The sequence below is a fragment of the Leptonychotes weddellii genome, chromosome 11, assembly GCF_054177405.1.
Source record: "Leptonychotes weddellii isolate Sample4059 chromosome 11, ASM5417740v2, whole genome shotgun sequence".
In the NCBI taxonomy this organism is placed as follows: Eukaryota; Metazoa; Chordata; class Mammalia; order Carnivora; family Phocidae; genus Leptonychotes; species Leptonychotes weddellii.
Window position 1 is genome coordinate 57,965,679 of NC_138379.1, and position 8,963 is coordinate 57,974,641.

An 8,963-nucleotide genomic window follows, 5' to 3' on the forward strand; every position below is an offset into this window, starting at 1 on the left:
TTCCCCACCCCACCCCCAGGCTCTGATGAAACGGCCTTCTCTGGAATCAGCCTCCCTGGTTCAGGTGGAGAGCTAGCCCTTCTCGGCCTTCTGCAGGCTTTGAAGTGAAAAGAACAAGGGCGCTGATTCTTGTGGTTTCGCTAATCTATGTACCAAGGGCAGCAGGAGCTAGGTGACCCTGTGTTTGAAATAAAACAGGTTACTGATCTGAAAGAACAGGACGCAAATTGCTCTAGAGACACAAACCCTCCTGCTTTACCCTCGGGCTGGCCATCCTGACTTTGCTCTTAAAACATGAGAACTCGCTGCCCTGCCCAGGCATGGCTGGGGGGTGCTGGTGCTGGGCAACTGGCCTGATTTGTAGTAACTCCCCTTTCCGCTGAGGGGAAGGAAACCAGAGGCCTAAGACTGTGTCTAAGAAGTGCCAAACAATCTGCCGAAAACTAAAAATAAGTCTCAAATTTAGCTCTTTGTTGTCTGTTTTCAAGGTCAGATCAGATTGGCTGATGATGTCAGTCAGAACAGCCCAACTAGCTTCCCTCTTGTCTCCATTCAAAAGGGCTCCCCATCACCTATACAATACCATCCATTTGGGGCCTTGCTACAATAAGTGGGGTTTTGTTCTGGATGTGTAAGGGCTACAAAGTAACCAACACGTGATATCTTCCTCAACTAGCTTTTATAGTAGTAGCTATCCATAGAGTTGTTTGGGTGAATAATAGTAATAATGCCAAGTAGCTAACCTGACTAGAGAACCAGGCACCATACAACATGTTACTATTTTGACACGTTTCCTAATTTAATCCTCACTATGATCCTGTGAGGAAAGGATTGTCACTATTTTATTTTGCACATGAGGAAACAGAGGCTTTCCCAATGTGCAGGCTATTCTCTGCCTCCCCCCAACCCCGGCAATTCTGCACCCTCCGCTGCCCTGCTTGGTGCCCGTGAGGCTGAGCCTTGCCCACACCCCAGCCCAGCTCCCCTGTGAGCTGACTTTGGCAGGTTCCAGAGATCAGAGGGTAGGAGGAGAAGAGGTCAGGGTGTTTCTATCTCACTCCATCCCTTCCCTGTGTCGGATTCCTTGCAGTGGCTGCGACCTCCCTGGACCATGCAGCTCTGGCAACAGGCCCCTCCAAGGTGTTCCCCTCCTGGGGTTACACCCTTGGGGCTACAGCATTTCCTCCTGTCCACTTCCCAACTGAACAGCAGTGATGGCTTCTCCCGGTTGCTAGACCTTGAGTGCTCTCTGTCCTTGTCTCTTCCCTCAACCCTGTTCTCACCTCTGCAAGTAGCTGCTTCATGAAGTCTCTTCATTTGAACCAATCAAGGGCAAATTGTGTTCCTGTCAAGACTCCAACGGATATATCCAGCAAAAGGAGTGCAGACCAGAGATTCAAACCCAAAATATTCAGTAGTTGGGGAGAGAAAAGGTAAACAGTAAAAGAAATAAAATTGGGACGCCTGGGTGGCTCAGTTGGTTAAGCGTCTGCCTTCGGCTCAGGTCATGATCCCAGGGTCTTGGGATCCCTGCTCAGAGGGGAACCTGCTTCTCTCTCTCTCCTCCCTGCTTGTGCTATCTCGGTCTCTCTCTCAAATAAATAAATAAAATCTTAAAAAAAATTAAATTAAAAGAGCCATAAGAAAGTTGTAGAAAATGTTATGGAAAATCAAAGACCAATAAAAATACTCTGTAGGGGATGAGCCATTATGTTAGACTTTTAATATATGAGTGGAATTGAGACAAGTGGATATGAAAAATAGTGTTTCAAATGCAAACAAAAGCACTGATGCAAAAAAAACACAAACCACATTTTGAGAACCGAAGTGGTTTAGTACCAGAAATGGAGCAAACTGTTTCTCAAACTGTATCTTAGAGAACTCTACTGTTCCGTGAATGTTCTACCATACTGAAAAAAAGAGTGCACAGTTAAATAAGATCAGATAACTTTCCTATAAAGGAGCTTAACCAGGTTTCTCTACTTAGGACTTCTCAGAGCATTTGAAAGGCCAATACACATGTTCAACTTTTTTTTTTTTTCCCATGGACAACCTATTTTAACATTTTCTAGAAGTGTGAGGAAATAGGGTTTGGGAAACACATATTGTCCACTAAGATTCTACAATCCCGTAGAACTCGCCGGCATACCAATTCAGAACGCACTGTGGCAGCCAGAATTCAGAGCATATTCCAAAGTGTTCTGCAGAAAGTCGACGGGGATATTACAAACTGTGAGCAAATATACTAGAACACCATCATGTAGCCATAAAATGAGTTGTGAAATGTAACAAGCAGCCCAAGTGGAAATTGAATTTGTTGTCCTGACATGCCCTGTAAGGTAAGAATGGTGGAAGGGCATCAAACAGAAATTCAGATTTATATCCTGGAAAACACTGGAGCCCTAGTGGTAAAATGGTACATACAATGTGTCCTGCTCTTAGTGACAGGCAATACAAATTATCTCAGACCGGATATTTTAAGCAGATTTGAATTTCACTTATTAATTCATTCAATCATTTGTTAATAAAAATCAGTTGAGCCTTTACTAGGAGCCAGGCTCTCTGCTAGACTATCGAGGAAAACCACAAAGATGAGAAAGAAAAACACGATAGAGTTTCTGCTGATAAGGAGCTTAGGACCACTTGAGGTTGAACACGTAAATATGTACAGTTGACCCTTGAACAATGCCAGGGTAATGGGTGGCTGTGTCACAGTACTGTACTGTATTTATTGAAAAAAATCTGCATATAAGTGGATCCACACAGTTCAAACCAGTGTTGTTTAAAGGTCAGTTGTAGTTACAAGTTAAGATATGTCAATACAATTCTCTAAAAGCATAGAGGATGAACTTACATATCTAGCAATGAAGGATTTGGAAAACTTCAGAAAAGAGTTGATATTTGTGTTTGAAGGACAAGTAACATTTGCCAGAGGAAAAAAGAGAAAACTCTTGAAAGACATTGATATTTAGTATCCAGACCCCATATTTAACCACATAAAAGTTTGCTCCTTATAAGACAGAAAAGAGAAAACCCAGTATTTATGGATAAATATGAACATAAAAACAAAAGAATTCACCCCCAAAATGCCTTTTAAAGTTACAGAGATTTGGGAGAAAATTTTATCACATGAATGTAAAGAGAATATCAAAAGATTATTAATGTCTATTTTGAGGCCAATGGCTCTGCTGCTTCTCCTTGAATTAAAGGAGGAAAAAAACCCTTTATTTTCCCTTTTGTTCTTGCTCATGAGATCCAGTAGGCAAGTTAGAGGACATCAGAGAAGTCCAGGGCTGGCCTCTGGAGACTTTCTGAATTGGAACAGAGAAAATGAGAAACACATAGTTATTTCAAAATGTTTCTAATTTTTCAGTTTAGAATTGTGCCCACAGTTTACAGGAAATTGCTAGTGCCAAAGCCTGTTTTTCTTCCTGATAATTTTAAATTGCTATATTCTTTTAAGTAGGATTAGAGTAAAGCTTTTCTTTGCTGTGCAGCATTTTTTTAAGGGCACCATGTGTACCAATGTGGCAGTTTAACTCTATAACTACTTTATATATTAATCTTTTACATATTATACCTCCCCATATTTATATTCAGAGTGTGCCTATATTTCTAAACACTTAAAATGAATAATCTAGGGGCGCCTGGGTGGCTCAGTCGTTAAGCATCTGCCTTCGGCTCAGGTCATGATCCCAGAGTCTTGGGATCGAGCCCCACATCGGGCTCCCTGTTCGGTGGGAAGCCTGCTTCTCCCTTTCCCACTCCCCCTGCTTGTGTTCCTGCTCTCTCTATCTCTCTCTCTGTCAAATAAATAAATAAAATCTTAAAAAAAAACAATAATCTAAACTTAACAAAAACAGGAATTTTTAAAAAGTTTTAAGTGCGATACAAATACATTTGTTTGATTAAATGCTATAAAGATTTTTTTATAAAGATTTTATTTATTTATTTATTTATTTGAGAGAGAGAGAGAGAGAAACAGCATGAGAGGGGATAGGGTCAGAGGGAGAAGCAGGCTCCCTGCTGAGCCGGGAGCCCGATGTGGGACTCGATCCCAGGACTCCGGGATCATGACCTGAGCCAAAGGCAGTCGCTTAACCAACTGAGCCACCCAGGCACCCAAAGATTTTTTTTTTTTAGTGGTTCTTTTTGCTGGCTTTTCAAAAAATTATGGTCAATTACAGGAGTTTGTTGTGGTTTTACTTTTTTACCATGTAAGATTTTCAATTCACCATCATAAGAAAAAATCTGGTTTTGCCCTCAAAAACACTGACAAACATACAGACCTGGTAATATCAGGGGTTCAACAGATATTTGTGGAATATATAACTGATGGTACCACAGGGGGGCTTGGAAGAGGAGACAAAAAAATACAACCCTGGCTCTCATTTGAATCTATAATTTCTCCTAAATTCAGTTCTAAGAAATTCTTTGTTGCTACAGACCAGAGTTATGACAGAAAGCCTTGAGAGTGGTTAAATAAGAGTCCCGAGATCATTTCTCCTTAGAAAACCTGCATTAAACTTTTTAGCATTGATGCTATACCAGTGTGATTGATTGATTGATTGATTCATTCATTCATTCAACAAATTTTAAAACATTTATTGAGCATTCACAATCCTAGTAGTAGTAATTATAATAGTAATAATACTAGGTAAGTTCAGTTTAGAATTTATTTTATGCTGAGCTCTGTACCATATGCTTTGTACTGATTAAATGTTTACAATAGTCTTAAATTAGCCCCAAAGCCCAGATGAGAAAAATGAGGCACAGAAAGTCACATACTTATCTATGGTCATCCAGAGACTAAATGAATTCTAAACTGGATCCAAGAGAGTCTGACTCCAGAGTTCCACATTCTTTGCTATGCGAGGATCCCATGGTGCCTGACAGATCACAAGATACATGCATCATCCCTCCTGTAAGGATTACAGTGTCATGGACTCAAAGGCTGCAAGAGCAGGTGATCTAAGCTCTCTTTTTACAGATGAGAAATAAGGCTGGTAAGCGAGGTGATTTACCCAAGGTCACATAGACAGGTTTAGAATACTCCCCCTCCACCCACAGCCTCCGCCGCCAATCTCTTATGTCATCTCTCATTTCAACTCTCTTTACTCACTACATGGAGCTGGAAAGCCCTACTTATCTGAGTAAACTTCTAGATCCATATTATCCACCACAGAAGAAGGCATGTTATCACCAAAGAAACCACATGGAAATTATTTTTTAAGTATGTAAATGTATCTCCTTAGAAATAATCCTCATTGATAACTTTTGAACTGACTTAAATTGTTGAAGCTGCATACAGATCTCAAACTCATGAAAAATTAGCCCTAAAAATTGCATTTAGCAGTTTAGATTTAGAGTTGGTGTTGGGTCTCTAACCTACCTGCTATCCTAAGTTTCCAATCATCTTTCAGTTCCATCTTGTCTGCTGCTCTAAGGCCATTTAATAGGACATTATTTAGTGATTGCACAATTGGAACAAAAGGAAGATAGAATCGAAAGGATGTTTAGAGCTGGAGTGACATCAGCAGCTGATTCAACCTCCTTATCATAAGCTCGAGAAAAGGCAGGTGGGGGAAGCAACACAACACCATGAGAAAAGAGTTGACCAGTTCACTGGAGACCAGATTCTTACTAGCAGATACCCTGTATTCCAAAGCTTCAGTTCCTCCTACCGATAAAGTGTGTCTGTGATTGGGGGCTAATGTAATGCCTAAATATGAATTGATGAAGCTCAGGCATTGTTGAAAAGGAATTTATTGACTGCCATGAAGAATCATGATTCTCTTGCAGAAGACCTTGACTTTCTTTGAGATCAGTTTACTACCACAGAAGTCAATATGGCCAGGGGTTATAACTGGGATATAATAAACAGAAGGAAAAAAAAAAAGGTGATTCTACCAAGAACAAAGCATAATGCTGGCAATTAGAAATGTGGTTCAGTTTTCCAAACATGTTATTTTAAATACCCCAAAGTTTATCCCTAAACGTTGACATGACTGATTTTTAACAGCAAGAATTAAAACTTTCTAAAAAGATTTTTTTAAAAATGATGAGTGAAAAAGTTGATGAAAGAGTGGGACAGATTGGGCAGAAGTCACAGCCACATTACTCAGTAGTGTAACCCTGGGTATCTTACTGAACCTCTCTGGACCTCAGTCTCCTCATCTGCAAAATGGGGATAATCCTCATCTCTATTTTTTTGTTTGTCTTGAAGATTACGTGCAATAAAGTATATTTCACACTACTTGGCACATAGTACGCATTCAAGAAGCAATAGCTATAATTATTACAATGCAGTACTAGTTCTGCCCCCTTCGTTCACCCACTGATTTGCTCATTTACACAGGAGGAACTCAATGAGACGAAGTTTGTTAAGGCCTTGATCAGATCTTCATCTTTTGAGCTCCACCTCAAACTCCATCACTTCTTGGAAGCCAGAGTGGGAATTAATGATTTCCTCTTCCATGTTCTCTAGCTGGAGCCTGATCCAGTCTATATCTCACTTGCTCCTGTATTTGATTTGTTTGTTTGTTTGTTTAGATCCACAGCATACATTCCTTGAGCTGAGGGAGATCTGCTCTCTCTCACAGTCACCTTATACAGAGTGCGCACTCAGGAAACGTGGGGGCCTTGCCCTGAATGCATTTTTAACCACTGAATTGTTTATGCACATGAAAAGTATTTGAGAATTATGATCATGGATTTGAACTGAGTTCTGAAGAAGCAGTGAGGGTTTTGATTTTTCTGGTTTTGTTTTTGTTTTGGGGGCTGGAGAATGGGGCAAATACATAAAGAAAAGTATCTAGGCTCAGCAGGAGGACATCTTCTATTTGCACAAGACATTTCTCTTAGAGGTCAAGGTACTCTAAAGATCTGTTGCTCGTGTTCCTGTGGCAATTGCCATGATAACCTAAGAGCCATGTAGTATCCTCTCATTTCACTCTTGACAGCCTCAGGAAACAATAGGAGTGGGGTAGTGCCTGTTTATGCCCTGAATTCCCAGGGAACATCTGTAGTCAGAGCTTCTTTGGGTAGGGAGCATTGGACCTGAGACTAGTTGTGGGAGTGGTGATGGGGAAGGGATGTGCTCCTGGGTCCTTCCATGCCTCAGTTTCTCTCTCTGAATGATGGGAATAATTATCTTATTTTCCACCATCCTATCTCCCCAAATTGGTTACAATGTAATTTTTTAAACCATCAGGACAAAGGAGCCATGAATGTCAGTGTGGGCAGAGGTCCTGCTGAAAGAGCCGGCTCCAAAGCAGAGCTAACTCATGTTCTTTTCATATAACAGATGTAACAGTGGGTAGTATTTATTAAGGGCTTACTATATGTCAGGCAGTGTGCTAAGTGTTGTATGTGTATTAATTCATTCAATTCTATGAGGTAGTCTCCATTTTACAGAGGAGGAAACGGAGGCACAGGAAGGTTAAGCCAAAAGCTACACAGGTAATAAGTAAGTGACAGAGCCCAGAATAGTACTCACATAGTTGAATGCCTCTGGTGCACTCTTAATTATGTTGCTGTACTGTCTTCCTGTGGCCATCTCTTTGATTTAGTGCCTACCACCATGGTTAGCATGTAACAGGTGCTCAATAAATAGTTGTTGAATTGGGGTAAAACTAATGAAACTCAAGCATGGTTGAGAAGTCTCTCCCTTCTTCCTCTCCTTCAATTCCAACTCCAGCTCTTCTATTAAGTAAGGTATTTGGCTTTTAATGCTGTTTTTCCAACTGGGAGCTATGGACCCTTGCAGATCCATAATTAACTTTTTTTCATAGTTTTCATATAAAATGAATACAAACACATTCTGGATCATTGGGATAACTATCTAATACCAAGAACTGCCTTGTGATTTCAGTGTCTATGTGGGCTGCGCCTTGGTGCCAAGAGTTATAACTTTACCCCTTGTGTTATTAAAAAAGGAATAGCACAGGGGTGCCTGGGTGCCTCAGTCAGTTAAGCCTTTGGCTCGGGTCATTATACCAAATGGTGTGAGCAAAGATGTGGTTGCTGGAACAGAGGAAAGAAGTGAGAAAATTGTGTCAATATCAGGCACTTGACACCCAATGAGAGGGGGAGAGCCACACAGAGCTAAAATGTACCCATATCTGGGCAGTCAGTACCACATGATGCTAATAGTAGTAGAGTAAACATTACTAATTTAACGTTACTGTTCTGGGAAGGAACTTTTATATTTAATTTATAAATTTGTTTTGGCTTTATTCCAGAATTGTTCATAAGCTGTAACAGAAATTTATATCTGATTTAATATATAACTGTTTATATATAGTAAGGTAACATTATAAAAGAAACTAATTTAAGCCAATACTGGGGAGACTTGAGAAAATCTTGCCCTTAAAATACTGGAGGATATAGGTTTCTCTCACATTGAGAAACACTACACAATAGCACGTGTTGGGCTTTCTTATTTAAAATGACTGCAAACACAAACACTTTAGGTGTATCATTAACAACCTGGTGTGAAATAGTATGTTAGACCCTCCCTTTCTGAGAGTAGGCTTTGATGAGAGAATGGACAGCTAAGGGGCCTGACAGAGAAAATGTGGCCTCCATGCACTGGGGCAGGTCATTAACCCTCTAAACTTCAGCTCCTTATCTGTAAAACAGCGGTTATCTGCAACTTCTTCACCACGACTGTTAATGTGTAAAGCTGGTTCACAGAAGGGACTCAGTAGATCGTCATCTCTATTAAATACTGATATAGTGGGGAGAGAAGAGGAAAGCTCTAACACTAGATTCTTTTTTTTTTTTTAATTTTTTAATTTTATTATGTTAGTCACCATGCAATACATCATTAGTTTTTGATGTGGTGATCCACGATCCATTGTTTTCGTATAACACCCAGTGCTCCATGCAGTACGTGCCCTCCTTAATACCCATCACTGGGCTAACCCAGCCCCTCCAACCTCCCCTCTAAAACCCTGTTT